This window comes from Mytilus edulis, chromosome 13, assembly GCF_963676685.1.
Source record: "Mytilus edulis chromosome 13, xbMytEdul2.2, whole genome shotgun sequence".
Taxonomy (NCBI): domain Eukaryota; kingdom Metazoa; phylum Mollusca; class Bivalvia; order Mytilida; family Mytilidae; genus Mytilus; species Mytilus edulis.
Genome location: NC_092356.1, coordinates 32,821,407 through 32,836,105, shown reverse-complemented (window position 1 = coordinate 32,836,105; position 14,699 = coordinate 32,821,407).

The window sequence follows — 14,699 nt, the reverse complement described above, 5'->3', positions numbered from 1 at the left end:
ACGTCCATTTTCACTGAACAAGTACACAATTTTATTAAGGGGCCAGCTGAGGACCACCTCCGGGTGCGGGATTTTCTCGCTGCGTTGAAGACCCATTGGTGGCCTTCGGTTGTTGTCTGCTCTTTGGTCGGGTTGTTGTCTCTTTGACATATTCCCCATTTCCATTCTCAATTTTGTTTTAATCAAATTCTGAAATGACAAATTTATGTTACTTTCCAGGTTGTTTGAGGCTTAAACCTTTGAAAATCCAAAACCTAAACCAAACGTTGGAGTGATGATAAAACCAGAAAGACCAAATGCGAAGCCGACCAAACCGGACAAAAATGCGGGCTTTGCATAAGAGAAATAAATACATTCCGGAATTTAAAAGGATTTCAAAAAGTTTGAAACAACAAATTTCAATACAAAAATATCCGTATTTACATATTAGTACTGAGAATTATTGGCTACCAAGAAGGTGATAACCTCGCGGAACTGCATTTCACCGGCAGGCTTAATTTATATTTGTTCATCACAAAATTGATCAAATAAAAAATAAATGAAGCGAGATTTTGCTATTCCTAAGTCTCGATAATTAAGGTTTTACATATATTAAATCAAGTTAAGACACGGCTGTTTTCCGGCAATCTCTGCATAACAAAAAAACTTTACTAGTAACACATCTAGGTTAATCTTACATCTTGGAATTATTCCGTAGTGTATATAGTAACTTATTAAAAATGAAGAAAGTTTGATTAATGGTTTTTGTCTCAATTTCTTTTATTGGCGTATACCACACATCTTCTCTCATTGATATTTATAATCTTTTAATGCCTAGGGTTCGGTTTAGTAAAGAATTATTCATTATAGAAATTTTCTTACAATCATCATAATAACATAATCGGAAATCTTCTTTCTGTTAATCGTAATTGAATTGACACTTTTTCTTAGGAAAGCGTAAATTTAATTCGACTCACACGATGGATGAATATGATTGTGGATGTTTTGGTATAATCCAATTTTCTGAAAAATTCTAGATTGACATTGACCTCTTCCAGACTTTTAAATTATCTAAATCTATTTTTCGTACATTTTTTCATAGTATACCTTCTCCTGTTTTGTGAATTTTTTCCCATGCAATATCAGGGATTCTTGAGGCGTTTATGATATACATGCGAACTGTTACGGTAGTGTGCAGATATGACAAGCTCTATGTCATGCCAAAGATAACGGGTGTGCTCACAGTTCAGTTGATGAAATGGAACCATAAGAGAGAGAGACGAAAGATAATAGAGGGATATTCAAACTCATATGTCGAAAATAAACAGACAACGCCATGGCTAAAAAAAGAAAAAAAGACCAATAGACAAACAATAGTACACAAAACACATAGAAAAAAACATAGAAAACTAAAGACTAAGCAACACGAACCCTAACAAAAACTGGGGGTGATAGCAGGTGCTCCGGAAATTATTAACGGTAAACAGATCCTGCTCCACATGTGACACCCATAAACCTGATATAGAAACGTTTCATAAAAGTTCTACACTCAAAATTATTTGAACAACTGTTCAAAGATCTTCATGATTTTTTTGGGAGCATGCAAAACTCTCCTATTTTCTTTGGTTGGTCTTAAATGAAACTTAACTGAATTACCATGATCAATATATATAATTTTCTTTACTGATAACATGATATGCAAGCGTTTTATGACAGTTTCACACTCTCAAAGACCTTTAAACAACTGTTCAACGAATTTCATGATAAGACTAATTTAAAAGGTTAATGGAATAATACCTTGACCTTCCAATTTTATTTTTTAGGAGCATGCAACAGGAAACAAACTATTTGTTTTGCCTTAAAAGAAACTGCACATAATTATAATGAACAATAATTTAAAAAAGAAATATATTTTGTAAACAAAAATTCATCTTTCGTACCGATTGTCAGTTTTCTACCGTAAATCGGTGGTTCTCTTAGGGCACTCTGGCTAAAAAAATATATAAATGTGATTGCAATTGAGACAACTCTCCAAGACCTAATGACGTAATAGTGGTAGATTATAGAATTGCATAAATTAATCATGGTTTATAGCTATAGACGAGTTGATTATTCCCAGCTGTTAAATGGTGTTGTTGACTTTTCTTAACCCGTTTCTGCATAATTCGTTATTCGACATTAAATATCGGTTAAGAGGTCACAAAACATATTTGTTAGAAAAAGTTGCGTGCTTCCAGTTTTATAATTAATATGTTACGTGAAACACAAGTTGAATCACAGTCTTAGTAATTGCTCATTGTGACAACAGCTTTTAAAACTTATTCTCAAAACAACCTCCATTCTCCCCCACCTCATGATTTACCTTCAATATGTCAATGAAAAGGGAAAGAACTCAACAAGTGAACCTTTTGAAATATTTCACTTATCATTCATAATTTTCATTCATTTTCCAAGCATTTTTCATTTAACATCTCCAACCTCAACTCAACACTTGAAAACATTGTAGCCCACCGTCATGCGGGGGCAGGTCCACTGCTACGCAGGGGCCGTCAGATGAAGCTTCGCTTTGTCATTCTTTCGTCAGTTGTGTTGTTCAAGTTGAGCATAGTGGCTTGTCAGCTGGTGTACTTTCCACGAAAGAATGGATTGTCAGCTGGTGTACTTTCCACGAAAGAATCGCTTGCTGACAAAGTGCTGGAGCAAAATTATTTTTCAGATATTTGAGTGATTTCCCAAGGCCAAACAATTAAACATGTTTTATATATTTAGTACAGAAAATACATTTTCATTTTATTTAGTGTAATATTCATAATAAATGTATTACATTTACACCGTATTTTTAGTAGCTAGCATAAAAAATAGTTCCGTGAGAAAAAAAAATTATTGAATCTACAGTCTGCTGCCACTACATTAAGATTTGTAACAAGATTTGATTGTACACTCTGACAGTTTACACTGTTACAAGAGGCAGATATACATTATATACAGCTTGACAAAAGTGGTATAATAACAAAACAAAAATTGAAAAAAAACATATATACAGGTCAATTATTTGATATAAGCCATCAAACACACCGTCACATATGGTTGTTTGACACATGATTTAAACGATCCAAACAAATACACATATCGTCACATATATATATCATATGATTAATTGGATTATAAAATTTGAACAATGCAGTTTACTCAAGTGTACTCTGCGTTGTTTATTTAGATTCATCAAGTAGCCTTCAAGACAGAAATCCCTTTTAAATGATAAGCAAAGTTCCCCTCTCAAGGCACTTCCAGCGATACTGTGCCATTTTGTACAAATTGGTCTTGTTAGATTTGTTTAACGTAATATTTTATACTATATCATTCAGTAAAGATTTCACATTTAATAACCATTTTGATTGCATATTTCCTGAACAATTCATTTCATACAGTAACTTATACATAATACTAGACAGTTTAGAATCATTCGAAAGTAGTTTTACCCAAAAATTAAGTATACATAGTTTTACATGTATGTCTAGTGGATATCTACCTGTTTCGCCGTACACCATGAAGTTTGGCGTTGATCTTCGGACAGAGAGCACCTTCTTAAAAAATTTCAAGTGCACCGTTTCCAATATGTCTAATTTTTCATATCCCCAAATTTCGCTCCCGTATAAAAGTATAGGATCAATTAAAGAATCAAATAGCTCAAGCTGTAGATCTACTGGAATAGATATATTCCTAATCTTTCTATATAGAGCATAAAGTGCTTTCTGTCCTTGTTCTGCTTACTTCTTTTTCGTTATTACAAATTTCCCATTTTAGTTTAAAAGCAAACTAAGATAGGGGTACGACTCCACTCTTTCAATAATTGAACCATATAGTTTAAAATTATCCATCATAACGTACTTTCTTTTAGAGAATACCATCACTTTAGTTTTTTCAACATTTACTGAAAGTTTCCAAATATTACAATATTGTTCAAATACATCTAAACACTTTTGCAGTGCTGTTGCTGATTCAGCTAATATTATTGTATCATCAGCATACAATAGAATAAATAACAACAAAAACATATTCAGGTGTTCTAAAGATTTTTGTGATACGGTTTGGAGTCCTGATATACCATTTTCACGGAAAAAAGTCTCAAGGTCCGAAAGAAATACAGAAAATAAGAAAGGAGATAAATTTTCCCCTTGACGAACTCCGACTTCACATGGAAAAACCCTGATAACTCACGGTTTGATGTCCTACGAAGATTCTTATACTAACTATTTGATTGATAAGGAGAATAAAATAATTATCACAGAGACTGCAATGTCGAATTCCTCACAAATCATATTGTGTTATTACACGTGTATAGCAAACTGCATAACATGAGATTCGTGTTATAATCGCAATTGAAACCAGTATCACGGTTTAATTACAACGTTAAAATATGCTATCATTTTATTAAATTGTACATGATTTCACTTCGACTAATTGAACTACAATTAGTTAAACAAGATTATCATGTGGAAAACTCGCGTCATTTCCAGATCTAAAGTTATTGATTGATTATTTGGATGGCTGCTTACATGGTTTTTTGGTTGTTGGTATAATTAAAGTGGCAAATATACCATGCATATATAGGACGGAAAAAACATAGAATATATTCGACTATCAGTTTTAACACAAACACACACAGGAAAAACGAGTATATAAATTAGCAACTATAAGTCACCATACGACCTTCAAGGATGAGCAAACCCCATACCGCATAGTAACTTACAAAAAAAAAGACTTAATCTAAGCAAAAAGTGGTTTTCATGCTAAAAAAAAATACAATAATGGGATTGCAATCATAATTGGATCATTATATGGTAAAATACAAGATTTAAGGTTACATATCCAAGTTCAAGTCATAGTAACTAAAAATGTATAGATATTATGGAAACTGGTTTTTGGATACAAAATTAACAAGAGGGCACACGCTGAAATGTCTCGCGTTCTTTACTGACCATAACCATTATGCTGATAGTCCTACATGTAAGTATAGAGTTTTACCACAAGTATCACATAAACTTAACATGATCCAAGAAAATGAGGTCAAGGTTTACATGATCCAAGAAAATGAGGTCAAGGTCAGATAAACCAAAACGGGAAATACATGTACCCCTTACAATCATTCAATACACTAAATATAGTTGACCTATTGTTTATAGTGCCTAAGAAACAGACTTAACCAGGAAAACTAAACATTGACCAATGAACCATGACAATAAGGGCAAGGTCAGATGAACCATACCAGACAGACATGTACACCTTACAATCAATATATGCATTAATTATAGTTGACCTATTGCTTATAGTATCTAAGAAACAAACTTAACCATGAAAATAAGGTCAAGGATAGATGATACCTGTCAGACAGTTATATACACCTTACAATCATTGTTTTTTTATGTGGCGCAAATGAAATATATTAACCTTGTGGCGCAAATGAAAGATTGTATTTTGTAAATATTGGCGCAAATGCAATGCGCCCTGATGCCCACTATTCCTTAACCGCAAACATATTTCACCTGTATTTTAGCGGCAGATAAAAAGATGTAGGCAGTACAAAAATAAACCGTTTCTTATGGTAATTTAATTCAAATTTTACACGCAGTTGTAGATGACCTAATATTGTGTTTTAAGGACAATTTAGTGTGAATTCAATTATTCAATTAGATAGTTTAAGTGGACATTAGAAAAGAACAAGTCATATTTACTTGAGGAAATGGTACAAAGTGTTTAAGCTGTCAAACCATCATTTATTTGCACTGAAATGGTAAGTATTTTACTTCAAAGACGACACGGTAATATATGATACTGTTACGGTATTGCTTTTGTGTTTATATTATTTAAAAAAATATATACTTGTACCTTTAAAATGGTGGCGTTTATAATTTATTATAATTATTTGAGAAATCTTAAGCTTAATTCGAAATATTGAAATTTTTATATTCAAATATTTTACAATAAATTACCATTATTACAATAATATCATGGCAAGGAATCATTGTTTTGAAAATCTTACAAATTAAACAATACATGTATATGAAAAAATACATGTTTAACCAAATGAGGCTTGAAATCATTATAATTGATGTACAAATACGGTCAATTTTACGGCTTTATGTTAAAAAAAACACCCGCCAATTTAAATCAAAACCTAAAGGGTGAACAGATTATTAAAACATGGTCATGTCTGGTCAGAATGTGAAGGTTAAATACAACTTGAATGTCCCTTTCGTCTGGACATTTGCAACAAATTTCTGTCCTTTTGCTAGAAAAAAAATCTGCAAAAGATGTAAAATTTGCAATTGTATGTGATATTGTATTCAACGGCAATCTAAAGCCCAGTAGCCCTTTTCACAAAAAATCTTAAGATAAATCTTAAGATTTAATCTTACGAGTATCGTAAGAGAAATCTTAAGTCATTTTCACGAAGGCGGTCGTAAGATTATTTTTTATCTTAAGAGTATTCTTAAGTTTTTATCTTAAGTAAGAGCTTACGACTAATCGTAAGATAAACAATTGCATAGCAACCTTGTTTTACTTTCGTTTCACATGCGCAATGACGACTTCCGATTATCACTTATAGTCGCCCCTTTGCCAATTTTCTCAAATTACAGTGTTGTCAAAACCTACGAAAAAGAAAACAATACGTATAATATGTATTACACGCTGCATCAATATGTAGTACACCACCGGCACATTCCGGTGCACGATTATATATGTAATGAGTGAGTAAATCGGAAAACAATATTATAAATATGTTAGATTGTCACTCGCAAGTAAAACAGTAAAAGGTGTATCGGAAAATGTTCGTGAACAAACAAGACGTGCAAATGCAAGAAAGCTATGGTACCGTGTGGAAGTAAATGTCATTTTAAGCATACACGCAAGAATACAATTAGCGATGAATACTAAGATCAACATCTATATTTAATGTTTTTGTAGCCTGTGAATTGTAAAATTAATACATTTTTTATACGTACCCGTCATTTTTTTTAAGATACAGTCTGTATCTTAAAAAAATGACGGGTCAGTTTATTGTATTATTGAACGTTTTTATCGCATATTTGAAAAAAAAAATACCTATGGTCGAAATACTCATATGGTCCGGCCCGTTAATAACCAAACGAGTATAATACTCATATGGTCTGACCATACGCGTATGTTCCAAATACTCATATGGTCCGGAACATATACAATGAAGAAGTGACAGCGGATAACTATGCGAGAAATATATAAAATAAAAGAGAAGCATATATACATTATTACAGAAGTCAAGTATATTATAAAGAAGGTAAATTGTTGTTCAATAGATTATTATTTAATTTTTTGATGAGGTTATCTCTCATATAGTTATAGGATGAACATTTTAAAAGAAAGTGTAGTTCATCTTCAATGTCTCCATTGTTGCAGCAAAGACATACCCTACTCTGCTTTGGTATTTTTATATATCGCCCTCTTTCAATAGATAAAGTATGAGCACTTAACCTTAATCTACATAATGTCGATCTATGACTTTTGGATTTGCATTGATCAACATACGAGGGTTTTCTACCAGGTTTATATAGTATATTAAAAAAGTTTAATTTGTTTAGTTTGATTAGTGTCAGTCTCTTGCTTCTGGACGGCTATATCGTTGATTCTCTCTTGAATGGTTTTAAATACATTTTAATATCAATAGGATTTAGAGTTATTTTTTTCTGTTGCTTTATATACTTTTAGGGCAAGTGAATTATGAGTTTCAGTCTAGACTACAAAAGTGATGCAGACGCAAAAGAAACAAGTGTTATGTATAGTTCATGTCTGCAGCGGCAGCACCTTTCTGGTGCTAGACTCAAAAGAAAATCACAAAAAAGCAAGGCACTGGTTTTGTAACGCTCGTCAAGCAGTTTGAAGTTGTTGGGTGTTACTATAATAGTCTTCCTATCAAAGAAAAAAGTACTACATGTAGTATCAATTTTAATGTTTATGCTAAAGATTTTTAGATATTTAAAAAATACACATTTTTAGAGACTACTTATTCTAAAAGTAAAGAATATCAATTTAGATAGTTTTTTAAAGAAGACATTTTGGTATAGAGATTCCCTGTATGTTTCTTTTTTTTTTTTATTCTTTATGTCTATACTTCTATACTTCTATTAAAATCTTAATTAAGACCGGCAAAATATCAAAACTCCACTGCCTATTCAGAACATAACTGTCGCAGAAATTACGCACTGCAACTTGCAAGATTTTTCAAAGATTTTGTCAACTTGGGATATATATGCTTGGACGGATTGAACATCTGTATGACTGTATGTGATTAACAATTTGTACACGGGATATTGCAAGTAGTGTACTCAGCACTGGAAATTGCGAGAGCTAAAGTGAATGGAAACGTTGCTTTAAACGGATGAATCATATATATATATATATCTGCGCCGTTAATAATCAAGTATCACGATGGGACACTGGACAAAATCCATATATTTTCAAAAAACATTGTGTTGATTTAGCGTGAATTTTGATAAAACAACTATACATACTAAAAAATTAAATTGAGAATGGAAATAGGGAATGTGTGAAAGAGACAACAACTCGACCATAGAACGGACAACAGCAGAAGGTCACCAATATGTCTTCAATGCATGCAGTATAATGAAAGCCATCATTGCTTAAAAACAAGCACCTGAGATCACCCTAGTTTGTTTTTTTTTGGGGGGGGGGGGGAGGAGAGAGGGGTGTTGCTGATCAGTTTTTAAGTTTTTTTTATGTTAGGGTAAGTGGAGACCTGTGTGGTTTTTTTTATTACTCGTCATAGTATTATTGTTTTGTTTTCGACCTTTGAGCTTAATTGAACTGTTTGTATCTTTTGCCTTTTTTTTTTAATCTGTTCCTATTATGAATAGTATTATATATATATCGTTCTATAATAATATTTATTGAAAAGAAGACACTTTAGTCAGTGGAAGCTTTGTTAAATTTTAGATGACAACATTCCCAGATTTATTAGTTAATGGTTATAGGTTTTCTATCTGTTTTTTATTTTTAATGTCGTCGATTATTATTGTGATTTTCACTCGTTATCAATATGTCTGATCCTATTTTTGAGAAGTTATTCTTCAGCTCTAAGCAAGGACATAGGACGTACATATATAATGTACCTTGTATAAGTTGTATATGGAAATTAATGTCAGATATGCAGAATACCAAGTGTTTTCATGAAACCCATCATGTCTTTTAATTGTAAACAAACATTTAAGAAGCAATGTATTACCTTTTTAAACATGACTGAAACAGTAACATTGAATTAAATTTGTAATAATAAATTATATGTCCGGCTTTGAAAGCAACTACTACATTTCTAAATCGGATAAGCATGCACTGTTGTTGTTCTAATTAATAAAACCCGAATATGAAATCATTTGTACGCAAATGTGCAGTTGAAATGGATTGAATAAAGGTAGTTTGAAAAACAGGTCATCGGACAATTCCCCCTTTTTTCGAGTACCCTCATATCTCATCCCAAATGTGACCATTTCTGAAACTGTGTGTACAATAATCAGACTGACAAATTTAAGGCTTTGGAAAATAGGTTTATTGATCTTAAACGTTCTTAATATATGTACAACCTTTTAGTCTTGCTTGTGTGTAAGTGTTCGGGATTGGCGTAACATAATTTGCAATGTTTCACTCCATAGCGGACGTGGTAGAGAACACCAAATTTGCACATTTAACTACAAGACGGAAGATACGTTTGATTTGTGTTGTTAGTCTTGTTATACATCTTGAATATGGGAAGGGATTGCATTTGATTTGTTGGGAGTTCTTTTAATGACATCTCTAAATCATCCAAATAGACTGCTTTGGGAAACGATACCGTGCAATTGAATGGCCATTATTTAACAAATCAAGGTCGTCGGTCCGGTCCCGAAAAACGTGATCTCTTCTTAAAGCTCTTCGATCTGTTTATAATATTAAAAAGAAATATATAGCAGCCATTTTAAATTCTTATATTCTTATATTTCTCTTAAGATTTCTCTTAAGTGTAAAATATATACTTAAGAGTGGGTAATAGCACTCTTAAAGTTACGATAGTTTTTACTCTTAAGATTTACTTAAGATTTTTTGTGAAAAACCTAAAAATCTTAAGATTACTCTTAAGAGTAAAATATATCTTAAGATTTTTTGTGAAAAGGGCTACTGATGACAACGGCATTCTAAGGCCTAGATGACAACGGCAATCTAAGGCCCAGATGACAACGGCAATCTAAGGCCCAGATGACAACGGCAATCTAAGGCCCAGATGACAACGGCAATCTAAGGCCCAGATGAACATACATATAAACACTTTTGCACTTTTTCTTAAAATATATTAAACTGACACTCTGATTTATATATATCACTTTCGATATTTATATTTTAATTATCTTATCTTTTTCATTTAGGGTTGGTTTATGGTAAGACATTCGCCGACTTCACTCCATTTAAAAATCGTTCATACTGATATATAGAGTTCTACAAATGTACATTACTTCTTACACAGTCGTATATATATTATATATAAATAAATGTGGGAAAAAAAATCGTTTTCAATGACTTTATCTCAGCTCGATTCATTGCCTCTCAAATTGCAAAATTAATTGTCGATTTATAGCAATTGATCTTGTATCATGACAGCAGATCGACATAAAGTCACCATCACATTTTCCTTAGTAGGGCTTGATATTGTTTGGCGATTGACCCGTATTCTTCCATATTTCCTGAGTGATATCAACTCCAGGGTCCAACAAAAAAGTGTCCATAGTACACGGATGCCCCATTCGCACTATAATTGTCAATGTTTCAAGTTGATTGGACTTCAACTTCATCAAAAAACTACCAAAAACTTTAACCTGAAACGGACAGACGAATGGACGGACAAACTAACGAACGGACGGACGAACGAACGAACGAACGGATGCATAGACCGAAAAAAACATACAAAAATGATATATTTGTATTTGTTTAACGTACAGTGTAGCTAATATTTCATCGATATACAAGACAAGAACATTTTCAGAATTAAAACATTAAGCAGGTTCTGATAGGAAGGTCGATATGCAAGAAATGTCAACTGTTTCTGGAAAATGTCGGTTTGATGGATATGATTAATTATTTTGCTTTGCAAGATACCCTATAAGGGCCCCTCGGTTAGGCGTAGCAAGTGGTCTTTAACGTGCAGATCTCTTGACACTCATGTAGTAGGGTAATAATATAGTATGGAACGGGATAATTCCAGGGATGATCATATTTATTTACCCCAGTCATCCCTTGTGACTACCTGGTATTTTTCTTTTTGTCTGCCAAGTTATAATCTTGAAATTTTGCATTGGTCTTACAGTGCATATAAAATTCTGTTGCTATTGAAATACATTCAATTCGTTTTACGCAATGCAGTTTATATCCTACATATAAGGATTGATTAAAAAAACTCATTTACTAACAAATATCGATCCCCCGGATCAATTTAATAACAACTTTATGAGTTATGTTGTATTTGAATAGATAAGTAACAGTAACCCAACCAAAGTTAACATCTTAAACTCGACATATTTGGCAAAATACCATCTTTAGTTAAAAATTGTCCAGTTTGCCTTTCTTGTATATATAGGTCTAAAGTATATTAAATTTATATTGAACTCCTCTTCAACAGGTACAGAAAACTTATTGTTTAATGTCATAAATAAAGTATTCTCCATTTACGTATTTTAATTAATTTAAAGTTATTTAATACATCCGTTTTGTTGTTCTAATAATGGGAATGTTGTTTAAATCACTGTTTACCTTCGTAGTAAATAAAATTATACCTTTCAAGACAGGTACAATCAAAACATATTTTCACAATAATTGACATTTTAAAGATTATGACGTGATTTAGTTTATTTTTCATCTTTTGACTAAAATCAAGAGTATTTTGAAGTAGAAACATACCTCGATGGGTAATAATCCAGCCAAGAGAGAGCCCCGTATTTTTCAAGGGGAAAATAATCTCAACAAAGTGACAGCAACCACAGAAGCTGAGTTAGAATCGGAAAGTTTCGTCAATGATAAGGTTTGTTTTATACAATTTACTATATATTATGTACTAAAATTTATAGAGAACGTGTCCCTCTTCAAATGAATTTAAATGTAGTCTTCACTATTAAAATAAGAAAATTTTAATCGTTACACGTTTTATATTTGTATTCTTAAAATATAGAGATGATGTATGGTTGCCAATGAGAGAAATATCCACCAAAGTTCAAATAAAGTGGATGTAAGCAATTATAGGCAAACATACGGCCTTCAACAATGAGAAAAACCCACACCGTAGTCGGCTATAAAAGGTCCCGACATGAAAATGTGAAACAGTTCAATTCAGAATACTCATGGCATAATTTATAACAACATTTGCTGTCAATTTTATATTTTATTCAAATCTTCTATTTTCCTTTCAGTCCTATAATTTTATCACCTTGGTCACAAAACAATAAACGCAAAACAAACATGACAGACACGAACCATCGACAACCACTTCACTACAGGCTCCTGACTTGGAACAGACACATTTGCTGTCAATTTTATATTTTATTCAAATCTTCTATTTTCCTTTCAGTCCTATAATTTTATTACCTTGGTCGTAAAATGAAGAAAATGCCAACTTACTGTAATATGATGATTACCTATTTAATTAAATGAATTACAGAATAAAAAGATTTGCATTTTAATTTTGGATTGTAAATTTGAAATGGAACGGGGTAGGTTAAAATTCTTACATAAAATTCAGTATAAAGATACTTTTCAATTTAAAGTGGTAACAACTGTTATTTGTGTAAAAAGTAGTACATTTGAGTAGACGATGCTTCGTTGGTATAGTAATTCAAAATATCTCCGACACTGTCATTTACAGTTTTAATTTAAATCTTCACTAAAATACAACGTATTAAAACTATGTACTTAGAGGTGTCGATCACGTTAAGTGATGTTTTTAACTTAAATCAATGTATTATTAACGCTTGAGTAATGAATTTGGAAATAAATAAACATCAAGGCGAAAAGGTATGGCAACAACAACAACAAACAAAACGTACTTAATAAAATATAAGACAGAAATAGACGCAATTTGCCTTTAAAAGTAGAGTCATTGATAATAACGTCAGACCAAATAAGATGAGAACAATCTATCAGATCAGATTAGAAAAAAAACGACAATAAAAATAGTATCAGAAAAACAAGTTGAATATTACTACAGTTTATAATCTCGATATATCTAAATGTAGTGATATATGTATAATAAGTCAATGGCACACAACTTTAGCACCTTTGCGTGTGAGTTCTGAAACAAATGTTTTTTAACAAAAAAGGACAAACTGATATTGTGGACGCTTTCTTTGCAAACTGAAAGCTTGTTGTGTCATGAAATATCACACGACGTACTTGACACTATCAAAAGAAAAAAAATGTTAAGTTCTCTCTCTTTCATGTATCCTCTTTTTAAATACGTACATCAATGTCTTCAACCTAACATTGGATGTATGTTTCATTATGAAAACGTAATTTTGATTGGCTAAAATAAATCATGTTCTATTGATCACAGCTTAGAAATATAGTTTTAATTATCAAATGATTCTTTTAGCAGTTTCATAGGGTTGTAAAAGCGTTGACCTTGCGCTCATTGTTAGAATGAAGCGCTTCCGCACTTCATACAAAATGTACTTCGGTCAACGCTTTTTCACTCCAATGAATTTACAATAAGAACCATTCAATTCTTCAATAACTGCCCTTTGTTGCTATTTGGAAGTGATATAAAAATGGAACATTATCGTGCTTACAAAATAAGAACTATGGACTTGTTGCTTCCTCGTATAGAAATAGTGCCACGATATATACACTTTTAGAAGCAATAAAACAACTATTTCCGGGGCCAAACGGTGGCCTATGAAACAGCAAAATTTGATATACCCTCATTTTAATGTTGCAGTTCAAATATCCTCAACCTTTATACCATGCTTTGTTATGTATGTATGTGCTTTGACTGATTTTAAAGTGGTGGCAGTTAAATTGCAATGTGGGCTGGGTGCCACCTGCTATTACTTGCAATGATAGATCTAGTTTTTAATTTGTTATCGATCTAAACATGTTTGGAATATTTTTCATTGGAGTTAGGATACCAACAATCAATCAATCACTATATTCTGTGTGAGGTTTATAACATTCATGCTACTACATGTATGTCTTATAAATATAAGGCAGACATATGAGTTCTTATTTCTTTAAAACTTGTTATACATAAAAGGAAGGCCTGTCACCAATGCCACGTCTAACTTGATTAGTCAGTCATCTGTATCTCTTACTTTGACGCTGTTTTCGGAAATATCGAACTGCGAAATGATTACATTTTTTTGCAGGCCAAAACACTACAAATGTTTTCAAAATGATACTGATGAACCGTCTTTAAAGGGTATGGGCTGTATGGCTTTGTTCATTGTTGAAGGCCTTGTGGTGACCTATAGTTGTTAATTTCTGTGTCATTCTGATCTTTTGTGGAGAGTTGTGTCATTGGCAATTATACCACATCTTTTTTTTTTTATAATTAAAGTGTTTATGACATCGGACTTAAACTTCTTTCAAACTTAGTTTTACTGTGCGTATTGCTTGTGTGTTTTCTTTATTCTACATTGGTTTGAGGTATAAGGGGA